The 20828-nt window shown below is 37.6% G+C and overlaps 1 protein-coding gene across 2 annotated transcripts in view; it reads right to left on the bottom strand.

The window, feature by feature from the left end:
• FNDC3A (fibronectin type III domain containing 3A) overlaps positions 1-18198 on the bottom strand; it is a 158823-nt gene extending 140625 nt beyond the window's left edge. Inside the window, exon 1 of one of the 2 annotated variants that reach the window (XM_045869418.3) lies at positions 17920-18198. The gene's annotated coding sequence lies outside the window, so the exon portion shown is untranslated. Of the gene's footprint in view, positions 1-17219; positions 17519-17919 lie in introns of those variants that run through there. The other variant, XM_045869419.3, reaches the window with a different exon arrangement.
• Between the last annotated feature and the right edge of the window lie 2630 nt (positions 18199-20828).

Below are 20828 nucleotides of genomic sequence, written 5' to 3'. Positions count from 1 at the left end.
CTGCTCAGCAGAGAGCCTGCTTCTCCCTCTCCCACTCCCTCTGCTTGTGCTCCCTCTCTTGCTGTGTTCTCTGTCAAAATAAATAAAATCTTTAAAAAAAAAAAAAAAAAAAGAAAGAATTTGAGACCCCCAAAGCAATCCCTATAAAAATCTCAATGGCTTTTTTTTTTTTTTTTGCAGAAATAGAAAAATTCATTCTAAAATTCCTATGGAATCTCAAGGGATTCCAAATAGCTAAAACAATTTTGAAAAAGAACAAAGTTAGAAGACTCAAACTTCCTGATTTTAAAACATATTACAAAGCAACAGTAATCAAAACTGTGGTATTGGCATAACAACAGACAAATACACCAATGGAAAAGAATAGAGAGCCCAGAAATAAACTTTTACATGTCTAGTCAAATGATCTTCAACAAGGGTGCCAACACCATTTAATGAAGAAAGGACAGTCTGTTTAACAAATGGTGAATAGGAAAACTGCATATCCACATGCAAAAGAATGAACTTGGATTCTTTTACCATATACAAAAATTAACTCAAAATGGATTAAACACTAAGTATAAGACCCAAAACTATAACGCTCCAAGAAAACAGAGGAAAAGATTGGACTTGGCAATGATTTCTTAGATATGACACCTAAAGCAAAGACCACAAAAGCAAAAATAGACATATGGCACTACATCAAACTTGAAAACTTCAGTGCATCAGAGTACACATTCAATGGAGTGAAACTGCAACCTATGGAATGGGAAAAAATATTTGCAAACTAAGCTCTGACTGCTACAAAATATCATACACTGGGTGCCTTAACCAACATTTATTCCTCACAGTTCTTGAGGCTGGGAAGCCCAAGATCTGGGTGCAAAGAGCTGCCTTCCTGCTGTATCTTCTCATGGCCGAGAGAGGGAGTTTGCGTCTCTTATTCTTCTTAAATTATAAGGGCACTAACCCCATCATGGGGGTTCTTCCCTCATGACCTCATCTAAGCCTAATTACTCCCCAAAGGCCCCACCTCTTAATGCCATCACATTTGGGGGGGGGGTAGGGCTTCAACATGAGTTTTGGAAGGATACAAACACTGAGTCCAAACATTCTGCCCCTGGCCCACCAAAATCCATGTCTTTCTTGCCTGCAAAATACATTCATTCCAACCCAACAGTCACAAAAGTCTTAACTGGTTTCAACATAAACTTTAAAATCTCATCCAAATAAGAGTCATCCGAAGCAAATTCCTCTCCAGCTGTGAACCTGTAGAACCAGGTAAGTTACGTGCTTCCAAAATACAGTGTGTTTCCAAAATATAATGGTGAGACAGGCACAGTATATTCCATTCCAAAAGGAAGAAGGGTAACATATCCCAAACAAGTCCAAAACCTAGCAAGGTGAATTTCTTAAGGCAATCTTAACAATCTCTTTGGTTTCATGCTCTGCCCTCCAGACCCAATGGGGGGGTGGCATCATGCCCAGACATTCCTCCAGCTTGATGGAGCCCTGCCCATGTGGCTCTACTGAACAGAGGTCCCATCCTTTGAAACTGAGGGGAGGCAGCCCTGACCCTCTGCCCTCTATACTCTGGACCTATGTTGGGAGTAGCAGTCCTGATGACAGGAGTCACCTTTGGGGTCCTTCTTCCCTTTTCCTGAAGGGAGAACACATGTTCACAGCCTGCCTTCATTCCCTTCCATTTTGTTTCATTTAGTCCCAGCTAGCATTGTTTCACTGGTATAATTCCATCTCTCTTCCTGGCTTCTGTTGAGATGCTGATTGGGTACATGGTTCACACCCACACTAAAAGCCTTATCAACTGGCTAGTCAAACATACTCTTGGTATTCTCTTCAGAGTATTCTTTCTCATTTTTTGCAGTCTGGATAGACTGAACATTTTCCAAGTCTTTAAATTCTGGTCCCTTTTTGCTTAACAAATCCTTCATTTCATTTCTTTCCTCTCACATTTTATTATAAGCAGTGAGAAGGAACCAAGCTACTCCTTCAACACTTTGCTTTAGAAACATCCTCAGCTAAATATTCACTTTTATCACTTTCAAGTTTTACCTTCCATAAAACATTAAAACATGAACACAACTCAGCCAATTTTTTTGCTCTTTTATAAAAAGGATCACTTTTTCCACTGTCCAATAACAATGTTCCTCATTCCCATCTGACACCTCATCAGAATGGCCTTTATCATCCATATTTCTACCAATATTCTGTTTATGATTATTTATGTATTCTTTAAGAAGATGGAGGTTTTCTCTCCAGTTCTCTTTGTTTCTTTCTGAGCTCTTACCAGTTGCCATTGGCAATCCCTTAAAAGTAATCTTGGCTTTTTCCAGCATGCACTTCAACACTTTTCCAGCCTCCACCCATTCCCCAGTTCCAAAGCTACTTCCACATTTTTAGATATTACAGTAGGACCTCACTTATTAATACGGTCTCCATCAGTTTGGACTGCTAGAATAAACAATATACATTTATTCTTCACAGTTCTGGAGGCTGGTAAGTCCAAGACCAGGGTGCCAGCATGACTGGGTTCTTGGTGAGGGCCCTCTTCTTGGCCAGCAGATGACTACCTTCTTGCTGTATCTCCACATGGCCAAGACAGAGAAAGTTCTGGTCTCTTCCTCTTCTTATAGGTGCACTAATCCATAATGGGGGATCTACCCTCATGACTTCATAAACCTCAACAACTCCCAAAGGCCCACCTCCAAACATGATCACATTGGGGATTAGGGCTTCAGTCTTCAGTCCATAACACTATTAGATTTAGATACAGTACTGTACTTTCTTACTCAGTCACTACCATAATTCTGAATCTATATTAGTTTCTTTACTCAAATATTCTGCCAGGTTTTCTTACTCAAACTCCTCATTCACATCCACCCATTCTATTTAAATTTGTTTTATTCTAACGATGTTGCTGTTAGGCAATAGCCTGGACATAATGAGCTACATCTAGGGTTTAAAACTTCAGCTCTAATTGTTTAAAAAGTATATGGGAAAATGCACAGCAGGATCATACTTGGATTATAGCCATAGTGTAAGTGAGGGATCCACAGGAAAAATATGTACATTTAGATTAAAAAAAAAATCCAATGTATTTTTCTGGTCTTTTGTCTAAATCAATGAAACTTTAAATTATAGGATTCTAAGTCCATATCTAAAATCTATTATACACTCCAAAGAGTTTTAGTATCATATTTAAATCCAGAATTTGGGAGTACTTGAAAGTATACATATGACGGGATGCCTGGGTGGCTCAGTCGGTTAAGCATTTCCTTCAGCTCAGGTCATGATCCCAGGGAACCTGGAATCGAGCCCTGCATTGGGCTCCCCACTTGGCGGGGAGCCTGCTTTTCCCTCTCCTTCTGCCTGCCATTCCCCCTGCTTATGCTCACTCACTCTCTTTCTCTGACAAAATATTTTTTAAAAAAGAACCCTTTGGGGAAAAAAAGTATACATATGAAAAAACATTAAGTAAAAATATTATAGTAGTAACTGTATTAAGATGATGTAATTACAGTAATTTTTTCCTCTATTTCCCCAATATTTTTGTAATATGAATATGGTTATACCACTTTCATCAAAATTTCAACTTAAAAATAAACAGCTTGAAAAGCCCTAGGCAACTACAGTCATATTTGGCTTATCGACCATCTCAAAGACCTTTTAGGAAATTTCAATAAATTTTGCTTGAACTTGGACTTTATCCAAATTAATATTCATCTAACAAACTAATATCCTAACATGTATTCATGTATTTTTCCAAATTAGACCTCTTTCATTTCTTTTTAATTTTTGGATTTTTAAAAAATTTTTTAAACTTGACTATCTTAGATTAAAAAAAAAGCACTTTAAGTCACTTGCAGTGGAATTTCCTAAGATGAAAATCATGGGAATCACTCTGTGAAATCATCCTGTCATTTCTTATCTGAAACTTAAAACAAGTATTTCACAGATTTTATTTAACAATGAGATATTAGATTATTTTGTATTTTTCCCAAGACTAATTCTTTCAGCCACACTGATGTTAACTGTACTCCAGAAAAATGACTCTTAAAAATAGGTTATTAGTTAAATTTAACTTTGGTTCACCTAAATTTCTACGTCTTAATGTGAACTTTCATTAAGACATAAAGGACAGTTGTTTTCCCCCTTACAACATCTTCAGTGCCACTCTTTCATTTTTTTTCTAGTTTTTTAAGTTGTTTCAGGCAGAAGAATAAACTCAGTACCTTTCTTTTTTTTTTTTTTTTTTTTAAGATTTTATTTATTTATTTGAGAGAGAGAGAGCGAGACAGGGAACACAAGCAGGGGGAGTGGAAGAGGGAGAAGCAGCCTTCCTGGGGAGCAGAGAGCCTGATGCAGCCCCAGGACTCTGGGATCATGACCTGAGCCAAAGGCAGAAGTTTATGAGCCACCCAGGCGCCCCCAGTCCCTTTCACTTTTGACAGGGAACTAAATTCACTACTTTTTTTTAAAATTTAAATCCAATTAGCCAACATATAGTACATCATTACAAATTCACTACTCTTCAATTTTTTTTTTTGAGAGAGAGAGCTCACGCACGCACTTGAGGGAGGGAAAGGGGCAAAGGGAGAGGCAGAGAGAAGATTCCAAGATTCCAAGCAGGCTCCACGTCCAGCTCAGGGCCTGACGTGGGGCTCCATCTCACAACCCTGCGATCATGACCTGAGCCGAAACCAAGAGTTGGACGCTTAACTGACTGAGCCACCCAGGTGCCCCACACCACTCTTAATTTTTAATGTACCCAATGGACACTAGAAAGGTGAATGAATTTATTACAAATAGAAACCAAATGACCATGCTTTAAAAGCATGATTTTTTTAAAGTATGGTCCAGGGTTCACCAATGGCAGTGTGCTCTTGATATGTCCTGAACTAAAAGAAAAATCAATATTCTTTTTACAGATATTTTGGGCAAATGACACACAATTTTTTAGCTTTTATTTCTGTGTAAGACTAAGTGTTACTTACTAGCAACCTCCAGAGTGAGCTCTTATTTGTTAATAAAATTTGTTAATAGAATGTATAAAGTAAAATTAATACATTTCAAAAGATTACTTGGGCCTCTAATTCACTACTAAGACATTCAGCTGCCATGCAATACAGTTAGGATTCCCACAATGTGCAGAAGGATACTTCATTATCTGTTTATCTATCATTAGTGCTCTTTTCAATTGCCCTAGTTTTTGCAGTGTCTTCAATTGGTCATGGTTCTCAAGTCCAACAGATTTTATTTATAAATTACTATATGTTTAGCTTTATTATTCCCATATTCAATTTAGTTTTTGTTGAAGGTTGATTAACCCAATAGTGTACAATGATGCATATATACATTAATGATATTTTCGGCTTGTAACTTTAACCTTGTTCTTTAAGTAGGTGTATTTATAAACCTTCCAATTTGGCTTATATGTTAACATTTTATCACTGACCTGCTATTTATGAATTTATGTTATCTAAGTAACTTACAACATATTTTTCATGCTAAGTGCAATAACTTATTTTTATACATAGGGCAGTGTTTATACGGCATAATTCAATAATATGTTGAACCATATGAAATTGTCATTTCTAAGGTAAAAAATATTAAAATAACATGATTTCATATGGTTTAACCTAATAAAAGCAAATACATATCTTATATATAAAATATATTTCCTTATAAGGTGACTATACAAATCATTAACAATAAATTTACTGTAACTTATCTTATTTTCTAATTCCTTGTCCACTGGAAAGGTAGAAGAAGTAGAATGGGTAGGATGGGTGGGTCTCAGTCTTTTATCCCACATAAATGAACAGAGGTTTAAAAAAAGAAGGAGTTGAGAGCCACTACCATCACTCGCCAATGCCAGACACACTAAGTATAACTTAATTTAATTAGGCAGTCAGGAGATATAGCCCCCATCCTTCCACTACGAAATCACACCTTAATACTAACATGAAAATCTGGTTAAAACAGACTTCAAAGGCAATCCTGATGAAAAAGACATCAAAAAGATATATCCAGTCAGGAAACTATGGGAACTGAGAGCAGGAGTTGCTCCCAAGAAATCAACCCCAATCTGTTAAAGGACAGAGAGTGTACACATAATTAAGGCCAACAATTTTTTTTTTAAGTGCCATTGTCTTAAATCCTATTTTACAGTTCTTGCTGATGTTTTCAGAGCACTTGGGTTACCTTTAGAGCCCAAGGTAATTACATCTGTGACAATTCTATTTTCATCTACAAATACTTTATTGCCATTTTAAAATGTGCTAGCTTATATATTATAGTCACTTTGCTTTTTTAGAATTTTAAATTCTTGGTTACAGGTATCAGAATGACTTTGAATTGAAGACTAAAACTTGTAGCTTCTGAATATTTTCTGACCAAAATTAACACTTGGCATCTAGGTTCACAACGGAAGGGTTTGCATTCCCCTGTAAAAGCTACTGAAGTAGCTTCACCATAACTTCACCATATTTAACATGTTTCCTTCTAAATAGAAAATTTTATCATAAGACATCACAAGAAAATCAAGAAACATTTCTGTATTTCCTGTAAGAAAGATTTGTCTGTAGAACCCAGTGTTTTAACACTGCCCTTTCTGAGATAACCAGATTCTTTGTTTATAAATCTACTATTAAGCCTGAGTTAAATATTACTGCCTCTAAACACGCTCATCTTCCTTCATCTTATTTTTTACAAAAATTTTCCTTCTTTTTAGTCTACCTTTATTTAGCTCAAGCTGATGACATCAATCCTAAAATTTACCAATAACTTTCTTAAAATATTAGGTTCTAATATTGAAAGGGGATGAGAAATAAAAATATCTAGACAAATGAGACTTGAAAACTATAATTTTACATTTGAAAAAATTGCTTTTATAATAGATATTCAGAAAATAAAGTACACTAAAATTGTCTTGTTTTGCAGGTATGATTATAAAGGTTGAGAATCACTAATCTCCAATTCTTGCTTCTTTAACCTATGGTAACAGTTTCTGACCCAATGCTATACTGAAAGTGCTAGTTTTAAATGCACCAATGACTTTAGACACCAAATGGGAAGCTTGTGAGTGAAGGGAGGTGTTATTAAAAATTACACAGAAGAAAGAGACATAATCAAGAAGCTATGGCTCTAACAAGGACTAATCATAATTGCCAAATCCAAACCCTCTTATGTTTTATTATTTTTGTTACATCACAAAAGTTATACATTTTATACTTAAGAACATATGCATAGTCATCATTTTTAATTCTTCCTCCTGTCCCTAAATCCAACTTCCATTTCTACAGCTATCCGCTGTGGAAGGTACCCTTTCAGACTTGTTCTCCGCACTTACCCAAGTATATATAAGGTTTTCTAGGTTTTTTGGTTGTTACATAAAGCAAATGACATGTATTAGTATCTTTCTTTTTCATGTGAAATACTATAATATTTTCTTAAAGAAGTATATTTGTTATCTATTTCATTCTTTTCCAGGCTGCCTAATATTCTACTGCAAGTCCATAACTGAACTATTCTAATGCTGAACAATGAAACTGCTTCCATTTTTCTCCATACATTTCCCCCTCTGCAAGAAATAACCATGTAATATTCTATATGAACTTAAACGATAGTCTCTCTATACAGAAATACTTCTCTTCGGAAGTATGCACTTCTAGAGTTGATAGATACTGCTGAACTTTTCTCCTCAAAAAGATGAGGCTATTTATACTTTGTTCAATAGTTTATAAATGTATACTTTCCAATTTTACTTGTAATATTAAGGGTGTCCAGTTTTGTTTTTTATTACAAAAGTTTTTAAAAAAATCATATTGATGTTTTCATTTGAATTTCTCAAAATACTGGCATGGTTGAATAACTTCAAAACTTTATAGGCTATCTGTATTTCTAATTCTATGAATTTCCTACTTAAATTCTTTATTTTCTACCGTTTTTTTTTTCATACTGATTTGAGAGCACACCTTGTATACTTTGAATATTAGCTTTGTCTATTACATGTCAAATCTGTTATTTGGCAATTCAGTTGCTTGCCTTTTTTAATGGCATCTAAGTTTGATGTCTCCTTGACAGGAGAAAGGCTTGCTCTACTCCAAAATGTTTTTAAAAATTCACTTCTAAAACTTTTGCTACTTTATTTACTTATATTTAGTCCATCTAGATTTTAGTTTTGATAGTGCCATGAAGTGGGTACCTAATTATCTTTACCTCAACTGGATAGCCAATTGTCCCACACCATTTATAGAGTAGCTCTTCCATTACCAGTTTATCACACAAGAAATTCTCCTGTATCCATGGAGTTCCTCCTGAATTCTGTATTCTGTTCCTATGATCAACATGCTCATTCCTACTCCAAATTCTTATTTTTTAAATAACTGTAATTTTATAGTATGTTTTGATTCTTGATAGGTATGCTCACTGTTAAGCTTCTTTTTGAAATTTACTTGGCCATTCTTATATATTTAACCTTCTCAAAACTTGAAATATCAGTTTGTCAAATTCCATTTTAAAATCCTACCATAATCTAATTAGGATTACACTATTTTCTCATTTGGTGAGAACTGCCATTTTTATGGTATTAAGTTGTCACACTCAGGAATATAGTATGCTCTCCATCCATTCAGATCTTCTATAGTTTTCTTTATATAGCTGTTGCATATTTCAGAAGGTTCTTAAGTATTTTATAATTTTAGCTTCTACTTTTTCATTTTTCATAGTTGGCTACTGCTGGTGTATAAGAAAGCTAATGAATATTCTAAGTTATAGCCAGCTGGTTTACTGAAATCTCTTTGTGACTCAAATCATTTTGTGTTGACTATCTTGTATTTTCTAAGTAGGTAATCATATCAACTACAAATACTAACAGTGATATATCTCACCTCATCCCCCACACACCCCTTATTTAGAGGTTATTTTTCTTGCTTCTTAATGCATTGGCTGATACTTTAGGGCAAATGTTCTGTTCCTATCTTTTTATGGAAGTGCTTCTAATATTTCACTATGACATTTAATACAGCCTTCTGATAGAGATCCTTTACTAGGTTATTTCTTGTTAATAGTTATTAGGGACAACTGAATTACAGAAAATAATATTTTTAGCATCAAAGAGATAATCATACAGTTTTATTCTTTCATCTGTAAATATAGCGAATTATGTCAATATGTTTCCTAATACTGAATCAATATTATACTCCTGGGATTCAAAACATTGGAAGTGGTATGATTAAAAGCTGAGGCTCTGGAGTCAGGTGCCTGGGTTCAAACCCCCAAATCACTAACTAGTTGTGTGGTATGTTATTTAACTTCTTTCGACTCCAGTTTCCTCATTTTTAAAATGATGACAATATTATCTACCTCAGAGGGTTGTTTTAAGGATTAAGTAAACTGATACACATAAAGTTGTTTTAACAGCAGTCAGAACATAGAAAGTATTTAATGTATGTTAATTTATTATTTACTAAGTGCCTTATATTTGCCAGGCATAGGGTATGAAGCATGGCAGGGGGCCTGTGAGCCAAATCCGGTCTCCTGCCTGTTTTTGTAAAGTTTTATTGGAACACAGTCATACCCAATGTTTATAACTTATCTATGGCTGTTTTAATGCTCCTACAACACAGCTAAGTAGTTGTAACAGTTCATACAGCCACACATCTTAAAATATTTACTATCTGCTCCTTTATAGAAAAAAAAATTTTCCAACTACAGGAGTATTGTTCTAACTCAAGAATTTTATAATCTAATAGTTGAGACAGACAAGAAATATATATGTTATGGTATATGTACACAATCATGATATTGAGGGTATTACAGAAACATGGCAGTTCAGTACTAAATGACAGGAAGGATTCACACAAGTGAAAAAAAGGCAAGAGAAGAGGTTATTTTATTTACCCTTAATTATTTTTAAATATGCATTTGTTTATATGTCTTTACCTCTCATCCTAGTTTGTGAATTACTAGAGGGAAGGCAGTACAACATTCATCTTTGTGACATTCATATTTTAAGTATGTAGGACGTTTAAAGAATTAACAAAATGATAGATGAATAAATGGTGAAAATGGTGAATGGTGAAAAGAAGAATAGGTTATCTAGGTGACAGTGATTAGACCTGTCCAAGTTCTAGATATAAATATCCTATGGCAAGCAGTTTACTTGCCATGTTAAATGGGCTCTCTTAATCCTTATAACAGCCAATTCTAAAAGATAGATCCTATTATTACCCCTCTTTAAGTGAAGAAACAAAGGCCCATAGAGCTAAAGTAATATGTGCATGTTTATATACAACCAATAAGGGAGGAAGCCAACAAATAAACCTCTATCTACCTAATGTAAAACATATGCTTTCTACTACAAAATTGGGAATAGATATAGTCACAGGGTATCAACAGACTATATACTTTGAAACAGAGACCAAAGACATTATAACTGATGCAGCAGAATTGTGGTATGATTTTAATGTCTAAAACTGAGCAATGATATGAATAAAACTCATGTTTTTGAAAACATTAGCCTGGAAGCAGCCTGAAAGACGGCTTAGAGGGAAACTGCCCCTACATTTTCTCCAAAGGCTACTCTACCACACACATTAGGCCAATTTTAACAAGGTTCAAGTAATAGATTAAAAAAATACAATTGCAGGGGCGCCTGGGTAGCATAGTCAGTTAAGCATCTGACTCTTGGCTTCGGCTCAGGTCATGGTCTCAGGATCCTGAGATGGAGTCCCATGTCAGGTTCAGCACTCAGTGTGGAGTCTGCTTGGATTCTCTCTCCCTCTGTCCCGCCCCCCTAAAATAAATAAGTCTTTATAAAAAATATAATTGCTAGCATACAGTGGCATTTGAGGAATAATGATGCACCTACTGATCTCAAGTACTGGAAATAGCTGGTCCCAACATGCAAAAAACTATTAACTAAAGTGTAAGAAAGAGTATATATTGCAAATGAAAGTATTACATGGAAAAAAAATCAAGCCTTAAGAACAAAATTGCAAACTGACAATGCCTGTCTTAAGCAAACCAAAAATATCTAGAAAATGAAAACATAATGAAATCACATATTATAAATATTTTCATTTTTTTTTTTAAGATTTTATTTATTTTTTAGAGAGCGAGCGAGAGAGAAACAGCATGAGAGGGGCGAGGGTCAGAGGGCGAAGCAGGCTCCCCGCTGAGCCGGAAGCCCGATGTGGGACTCGATCCCAGGACCCTGGGATCATGACCTGAGCCGAAGGCAGACGCTTAACCATCTGAGCCACCCAGGCGCCCTAAATATTTTCATTTTAAACATGTAAGCAAATCTTAAGAAAAACTGATTCTGATGTAAATGACAACTCCTTCAAGCTCAATCTTAAAAGTAGTTGTTTTACATAACATCTATTTCTGCAAAAGAAAGCACATCGTTACTTTTTAAAGAGAAGTCTTAACTGTACCTTAAAATGCACTTGAACACCTGCTTAGAACCCCCAAAGCAGGAAGATTTTTTTTCTCACTGGGGAACTGAATAATAAATCACTTAAATTTTCTAACTTATTCTGTTCAAATATATATTGAGATGTGGATTCTGAAGAAGGAAAACAGAAAATATCTATCAGATATTTGTGATAGAGGCTGATTAATAAAATTTATTAAACTTAGGTAACTTTTATATCAGGGTTTATTTCAAAGTACACATCAATTTACTTTTTATTTCTAACTAAGCACATAAGAGATCTCAAAAAGTGAGAAAGGAAGAGAGATATGAAAGTCAATCAGAAGTAACAGTTTCATCTGTAAAATAAAAGTACTACCACATATCTGGCATGTCTGCATAGGATTTAAAAAATTACCAAGTACAGGGACTAAACACCAATGACAGTTCAACAAGTGGATCTTATTACGATACATACAGGGATAGTCTTCCACTCGAAAAAAAAGAAAACCTTAAGGAATTCACTTTTGCATATTTTTATCCCGCTCTGGAAAAGACTAGCTGAAGATGCTTGGAATATAAGATCAGTATTCCCTTGCAAAAAGAACAGAGGCATTGGATATGACCACAATGAAAGATTAATAAGAATAGAAAGAAAAATTTTACATGCATTGTTTGCCAAAAAGCAGTTAAAACTTTTGAGTAAACTAAATGTTTATTGGAAGCACATTTGCAGAACTCTGAAGGATAAAACTTGAATTCATGATTTCTGGTCTTACTAAAACAAACAAACAAAAACAAACAAAAAAACCCCCAAAAAACCAAACTTCCAATTGCTTCCAATTATAGCAGTATTAATGTAAGCTCTTATTTGGTACTTTGTTTTCATGGCTTCCAACAACTCTTTGGGTACTCATAATATTTCTGAGGGGAAAACAGGATAGGTATTATTCTCAATTTTAATGACTGGGAATTTAAGATGGAAAAAAACTAATCTGAGATCATATGGCTAATAAGGGTAAAGTTGGAACTAAGATCCATGGAACTTAATCTCCTAAAAAACAAAACAGCTGGAATGATCCAGCTGTTTCAAGCACTGGCAAAAGGGAGGTCGGAGAGTAAACTGTTAATTTCTCTTTAAAGCAAAATTTAAAAAGCCAAATTTTTATTAGGTAGCAATTCACAGTGGCTGAAATTTAGTTCAAAAGGTCTGTACTGCCTTACAGTGTAAGACAGTATATACATTTACAAAGTATGAAAAATGTTAATATAAATAAATTACAAAAATTAGCTTAAGTTTTGTTTGGTTAGTTTTAATGTTTTTAAAAGGGGAAAAAAAACCACACTGATGTTATCTATGCAGCTCTCCATCTTACTCATTTTTACTTTTTCCAGCACTTAATACTATCCTTCATATACAGAATGTATTTACTAATGCCTTCAAATCAAAAAATGTTGTGCCATATTCTTGCTCTCCTGATGACAAAATGATGTCATTACTCTTTAATTTTTTTTAAAAAAATTTTATTTATTTATTTGACAGAGAGAGAGCACAGATAGGCAAAGTGGCAGGCAGAGGGAGAGGGAGAAGCAGGCTCTCCGCTGAGCAGGCAGCCCAACGCGGGGCTCGATCCCAGGACCCCGGGATCATGACCTGAGCCGAAGGCAGATGCTTAACCAACTAGCCACTCAGGCGCCCCGATGTCATTACTCTTGATGACAGAGTAACCCTAGCCAATTCATTCATGCAACCATAACCTGAGGTACCACTATTCACCTGGTAATGGTACATGAAACACAATGTGAAGGAAACAACTGCTTTAGAAATACACATTTTTAAATTAGAAAATTCAAAGAGCTATTTCATGTAAATGAAATTTCAAAGTAACTGCTACTTATCCTTTAAATCACCATAACTTATCTTTAAATAGCTTAATGGAAACATTTTATTTTTTAAAAAAATTTTTTAAGATTTTATTTATTTATTTGAGAGAGAGAGCAAGAGTGGAAGGAGGGTCAAAGGGAGAGGGACAAGCCAACTCCCCGTTGAGCAGGGAGCTCGATGTGGGACTCGATCCCAGGACCCTGGGATCATGACCTGAGCCGAAGATAGACACTTCACTGACTGAGCCACCCAGGCATCCCTTAATGGAAATATTTTAAAAGAGATTTCTAGGTCTTCTTTGCCTTAATCTGCACATGACACAATCTTTCCTGATGACTCAAGCTCATCAATGTAAATATCAATTATTAGACTATTCTATAACACAGTGACTCTTCTTGGAGTTATTGAGCGGTGTCTTAACTGTTTATCTCTTCACTAACTCATCCTAGACTACTTTTAAAGACAAGGTTTCCTTCCGTCAGGTCCCTATTATCACTTATAAGCCACCGGTACCCTGGCCAAAGTTTATAAAATGCCAGTTTGCAGTTTAAAATATGTAAAACCAGAACATGCAGCTGATATACTTAACCTTATACAAATTTTAAATCAAGCCATGATATAACTATTTTTCCTGCTCTAAGGCCTGGCTCAAAGGTTTTTCTTTTTTCACTTCCTAGTTCTGAGACCTAGTCTAGGCTGTTGTTAGAAGTTTGGCCACAAAATAACAATTACAATAATAGTTATTTCTGCATATTTTCTTTATTTTTACTATAACATAGGGAACAAATATAAATGATAGTCATAACAAAATGCACCAAACAAACATGTAGACAAATGATATAAGGCATCTCACTTTATGTGCTGTAAGGACAATTACCTAGCCCAATTATTAGCCAGGAGTCAGCAAACTAGGTACACTGGCGAAATCCAGCCCACAGCGAGCTTGTTTTTGTTTGGCCCCGGAGTTAAGAATGATTCTTATATTTATAAAAAATTATTTAAAAAATAAACAAAAAAGAATACTCAGGAGAGACTGCAAGTAAACTGCAAAACCTAAAATATTTACTATCTGGCACTCTATAGAAAAAGTTTGCCGATTCCTGATCTAAGTTGTAATAAACAAACACATATAAGATATATATAGCTATCCCTTACACATAAAGCTTAAGCTATTAATATGTCAAAGTAGACATGTAGTTCTTTCAATGATGAGTTCATAATGACACAGCCAAATTATCTTCTCCAGCCCTGCCTATTCCTTTTGATCATGCCCTGGGGCTTAGCCAAAATCCGTAGGCAAAATTCTTTCTTCCTCTTAATATTTATCCTTGGATGCTCTCAGACAGGTCTCCCTGCTCCTACTTCAGTCCTGGATGTCAATCTTTTTTGGAATGTCTTTCCTTTTGCTAAGTCCTTCCCAAGTTTCAAGTTTGACTTCTTCCAAATGCCTTCCATGGTCTTCCAGCCCTCAGTGGCCTCACTTTCTTTCAAATTACAGTTCTTGCCACACAATTTAATAACATCGTATTTTTGCTAATGATTTTGTGTGTGCTTAGTCTAGTACCCATAACTATTTTCTAAACAACTTGAAGGAAGGAAAGATATCACACTGCTTTAATAATAGCTCATCATCCTCTGAGCACATGTCATCTCCCAAGTGTACCTCTCTATCTTGGAGAAAAAATAACCCGAGGACTGGTAATGGGTGATAAGTGATTGGAAATATCAAAAGATAACACCCACAAAGTAACTTGATGGAAGACGGTAAGTTACATTGCAAACTTAAGAAAGTGTATGTGAAAGACAAACAAAACTGTAATAGTGGAAGGATAGAGAGATAAGGATCAAGAGATTAAGAGATCACTGAATAATACTTTGAAATGAGATCAAAATATTAAGAAAATTATAAAACCTTGAAATATAAGTTAAAAAAACAAAATTTGCCTTTCAACACTATTGGCCATTAATTTCCTTTTAATAAGCAGCTCTAGACATTGATAGCCATAAGGGCCTTTTTTTTTTGCAATGTGATAACTGAAGGACTAAAAGATTCAACGGGACAGACATACACTGCATTCTAACTCTTTAGATTTTCAACATTCTAAATTTATTTGAAGTATGCTAAAGATAGTGAGAAAAAAAAATCATCTATCATTTGATTACCCGGCTAATAAAATTGGAAATCATGTACATATCCCTACATCACTCTCAAAGATAACACCTAGACTCATTTTCATACAAAAATGTACCAAGAATATAAAAATATTTTTTAGTTACTTCATCAAATTCTTATAAAAATATAAGCAAAATATAAGGTGCACAAGACTTCCATGTATGAACATAAAAAAACACAAATGTTTTAAAACAATCATACATATTACCCATGAGTTTAAAAATACTGCATATTATAAATTAAGTGCTCTTTACCTAAGTAAAGCTACGAAAGACAATGAGAATATTAATCATATATTCCTTCTTTTTGTCCTGGGTTTTATAGTCTCTCAGTCCTGACCTATCCCTGGCTGGTCAGAGAAGAGGGAAACCATTTTCTTAATTAGTAATAAAATATGTTTAATATTATACTCTAGAAATTTTACAACTAAAAAGTAATTATTAAATGCATGGTAAAATGAATCAGCTCTGTTACTCACATGATGAGGGGAAGTGATGACACAGATGACACCAAATGATAATCCTAACATCAGTTTTTTCAAATGCATATCATTAATTTGGGAGAAGCAAACTGCCTTTATAATTACATCTGACTGAGGCCAGAGTTAACCAGAATGTTTATATTCCCTAAACATTTAATGATTTTGAGGTTTCGAAAGGAGAGACAAAAGGGAAAAAGGGGGAGTTAATTCCAAAGCATACAGGTGGCTAAAGTCAACCAGCCTGGGATAAAAAAATTTCTCTGTCAACCTACATAAGAAAACTGAGAGATGATCTATGAAGAAAAAGAAAAAAACAGTAAAACTTACCGGGACAGTGCTAAAATTTTTAAATCGAGTGTTATTTACAAAAATTTTAATGAGTTTTCTTCCTGTTAAATCATCCTTTCTTCCCACTAACTAGTATTATTAGTGATGACAAGAATTACCAGTGAGCCAAAAAGCTGAAAGCAAATTTTAGGTTCTATGTTATAAAAGATGTGTTAAAAATCCTTTTTATCATTGTTTTCTGTTAAGCCCACCATCTGTCCCAATAGGCACTTTATCTCATTACTTGAGATAAATCAATTCAACCAAGAAAACACCAAAAAGGCAGAGGAGTCATTCCTCTGGGATATTTTTAGGTGATTTAAACAAAACTTACACGATGGCAAGAATTACAGGTTTAGCAAATACACAAAAACTAAATATTTATCCAAATACAAGACCTTAGCCACAAATCTCAATTAGTTGCTGTCTAACATATGGCTCCAACCCCTGAGTGGCATATGTTTGCCCTGGTGCTGGTAATAGCACGGTGGTAAAATAGTATAGTAACAGTTCAACTTTAGTTATTTCATTCTTATAATACAGAAAAACACTCCAACTTTGGTTTCAGGAACTAAAAACAGAGAGCACAGTAAGAAATAATTATGTTGCTCGGTTTTAAAAGTTCATACTGAACACATATGAGGATTATACTGCAAAAAGAAAAAAACCTTATAAGCTTATTATTCTTAGTTGGAAGATGCTCAGACACAAAGGTGTGCAAAGAAACTTACATAAAATTTCACAAAAGAAAATCTCTAATTCACGATCCCTAGCACCCCAGTAACCATTACACACCCCCTCCCCCCCGCAAAAATATCCCAAGGCTTTAAACGCTAACCGTTTGATAAAGGAACGATCGACGACGACTTTAATTAAAACAGCCACCGCTGTCCTCCAGACTGTGTGACAAAAGTATTTGTTCATTTTCCTTTACCTAACGCATGGCGTCCCTCCACAGCCGTGTCAAAAGTTCAAAGATCCAGGTTGTTAAACAGGGCAAGGACTGCAGCCTCGAGTCAACCTCCTGACTGAACAGGTGGTTAACTCAGCCGGGTAGAGGAACGGCCAGGTACTGGCACCAGCCAAACAGGATCAAACACACAAGGGCGGGTTTTCGAGGTTTTAACCCCAAGATGAACGGGGGAAACTCTCTTCAGAAAAAGCGTTCAAGTTCGGCGGCTGCCCGGCGGCCGAAGCCCAAGGAGCGGCGGCGGCCGCTCGGCGATCTTCTCCCGCGGGCTCCGCACTCGACCCCCAAGCCTCCGCGAGCCGCGCCGCTCACCGCCGGCCGGGGGGCGGGGGGCGGAGGGAAGGCCGCCCGCGCCCCCCGCGCCGCCTCCTCGGGCTGGTGGCGGGGCCGCGGTCGCGCCCCCACAAGCGCCTCCGGGCGAGACTCGGGCCCGGCAGGTGGCCGACAAGTTGACGGGTCCTGTCCCCGGCCCCACTCCCCGCCTTCCCTGCCCACAGCGCGCCCACAGAACGGGGTGGGCCGGGCCCCTCGACGGGCCCGAGCCCCGCTCGGCGCCCCGGCCCCTCAGACCCAGCCTAACGGTTTCCGTGGCGCCTGCTCCGGGACGGGAGTGGGACAGCTCGGTCTCCCCCGCCTTTCCCGAAGGGAGCGCCCGCGCTCTCACCTCCGAGTCACGCCGCTCTGAGGCGGAGGAAGGCGGCTACCCTGGCGCCTCTTCTTCGGGTTCCTGATCGTTCTCGCTCTACCTCAGCGGCAGAGCCAGCTCTCGGGGCCGCTGCGGCCGGCGGCGCACTGACTGGTGGGGTGGTTTTCCGGCAGTGACGGCGCCGCCTCAGCCCCGCTCTTCGCTCCCTCTCCGCGTAGCTCCCGCTTTCTGTTTCACCCGAGGGACCACGAACGCCGCCGCCGCCATGCTTACTACGGAGCCGGGAGGAGGAGCCCGGAGTCAGCGCGCCCAGTGCGGCTGCGCGAGCCTCGCCGACGGCGCCCCCGGCCGGCCCGGACCCCGCGTTCCCGCCCGGCGCTCGAGCCTGCTGCCCCGCGGGTCTTCCCCGGGAGCGCGAGTCGCCCGCCGAGCGTTTGGCGCTGGGCGTCCGAGCGCCCCCTTACCGCTCCCAGGGCGCCCACCGCCCTCCCGGGGCTGCAGGCTCTGTCCTGAGGCCTGGCTGCGCCAGCTTCGACTGAGCATCTGGCGCGGCCAGCCTGCGAGCGACACTAGGGAAATGTGGAGTTAATTGACGTTCCTAGAGCCACTCACGCAATTCTCAGTCCAAATTGTAAAAGGCTCCCTCTGAGACGCGCCGGGGTCAGCCTCTTTCTGAAAGCACGAGAACTTAACGCCGGCAGGTGCTTTTAAAGACACTCCCCCAAGGAATAGGAAGCCAAGCGAAGTGGGTTGGATATTTTCCATCCTAAACACTTAGAGCCCCGGATCTCTACGGCAAGCAAAAATATTTAGATAATTACTTCAATTGAAAACGTGGGGGTTAGTTTCCTGGTCTGTTTCCCAGCCAAATCGCATGAAAACCCATTACCTTAATTTGTACAACAAACAGCACGAAGCTTACAAGTGAACGGAGCAGAGATTCCTTTAAACCTCCAGCAATTGGGGGCGCTGCAATAATTCCCGAGGGCTGGCCAGGGCTGCTTACTTTTGCAGATTCCACTGAAGGTCTTGGGAAGGGGGTAGTCCTTGGGACGGAGAGTCCGACCCCAGTAACTGTCCCTTCAAAAACAGTGATGAATGTAACCAGGCTCCCTGTTCTGGCTTTATTTCACTTTATTGATTGTGCTGCGTTTTAAAATAGCAGTATTTTTATTTTAACCCTTCTACAGAAATCATCTTAAAATCTACTTACTCCTACATTCTTAAAGAGTACAATGGTTAATGAAAGTCTTTGTTCATGATTGACCATCAAATGTGATACCTTGGCCATATGCTGAAGTCCCAGGGGATTGCTGAGGTATATAGGATCCCTACTTTGGTGATCTCTTTTTTTCTCTTTGGAATGTTCTCATCACCTTTTCTAATAATCTGTCACTGCTTCTCATCTCCTCATCTGTCTCTTTATCCACTCTGAGCCTTCCTCTTATCCTTTCTACTCTACTGTTTATTTTTACTCTTTTTTCTTGATGGCATTTCTCTGGCTCCAGGTGATGATTGATCAGATGTTTATAGCCACAGCCAGCTAACAAGAGAATCCTTTTCTTCCCATCAGTAAATAGGACAGTGACTCTATATCAAGTGATATTTTGCGATATTTTTATTGCTGTTCACTATCAAAAGTTCTTTCCCTATGAGAGGTGTTTTCTTTCCTTAACTTCCAGTTTTGGTCCTCTTCCAGACAAAATTGCTGGAAAGCTGATCTCTGAATAACTGAAGCATAACTGTATATTGTTTTAAAATATGAGTATTTATCAGAGCGTGGGCAAGTTGGGTGGCTTCTCCATATTGCTACCCTAGCTCTGTTTGGTCTGAGACTAAGCTAGTGGTTTCCAACCCTAACTCTAAGCTAGTAATTTCCAAAGCTTCCTACTTGGGAGTTTTTTAAAAAGCTAGAATCTTGTAATCTACCCCTCAAGATTTTGCCTGAGTGGGGGAGAGGAAGCAGGAAATGGCATTTTTTAAAAACTGTATTTTTAAAAAGTATCCTGGGCATTCCTACATGTATAGGCACAACAAAGAGGAACAGCTATTTCAAAGGAGACTAAGACATAATTGCAGAATATCACTGAAGTAGATGTAAAGATTGTAGTCAACAATATGCAATGCTGGAAGGTTGAGTCAAGTGAGGACTGGGGAATTTATGTCCTGTGGAGAGAATGAATCATACACATAAATAACCCTAACACAAGCACCAGTATCTCTGGGAATCCAGAAAGGGACAAGAATTTACGTCAGCTTTGAACAAGTCACTTCTCAGTACTTCATTTTTCTTCTCAATAAAATAAGGGTCATTTTCAATCATCTTTGTTAAACTCTCAACAATACTCAGCACTTTGACCAATTATTTATTTGAATATTACTTCTTGTTTGGCCCTATGCTCTTGGCTTTTTTTCCTACACTTCTGAGTACTGTGTCTCTAATTCCTTTGCAGTTTCCTTCTCCTCTCCTTAGCTATTAAATATAGGACTGCCTCACAATTCAGCTTAGGTTCTTTTTTGTTTTCATTATAATCTCTTGGTCTAAACATCATTACCCACACCAATGGCTTTAGTTATCTATATGTTGATAATTTCCACATAGGTGTCTCTAGCCCAGACCCTCCCCCTAAATTTCAAATCTGATACCAACTGTTCTACCGACATGTTTACTTAATGTCTCACAGCTACAAAGTTTAGTCCAACTGAGTTCATAAACTCTTCTTGTTTTCCTTTCTCCTCATCTATCCAGTTGTTCAAATCAAACATGTAATAGTCATCCCTGATATCTCCTTCACTGTTATTTTCTGTATTCATTGTAGCATCAAGTCCTGGCAATTTTATCTTCCAAAGCTCTCAAACTGGTCCACTTTTTACCAATTGCCACCAATCCAATCTGGCCTCACTGCATAAATCTAAGCCCTTTCATT

This window comes from Mirounga angustirostris, unplaced genomic scaffold (assembly GCF_029215605.1).
Source record: "Mirounga angustirostris isolate CCGP_5_RB_7025 unplaced genomic scaffold, mMirAng1.0.hap1 SCAF_3, whole genome shotgun sequence".
NCBI classification, from domain to species: domain Eukaryota; kingdom Metazoa; phylum Chordata; class Mammalia; order Carnivora; family Phocidae; genus Mirounga; species Mirounga angustirostris.
Note: the sequence above shows the minus strand (reverse complement) of the source record. Positions and strands in the feature narration are given on the sequence as shown.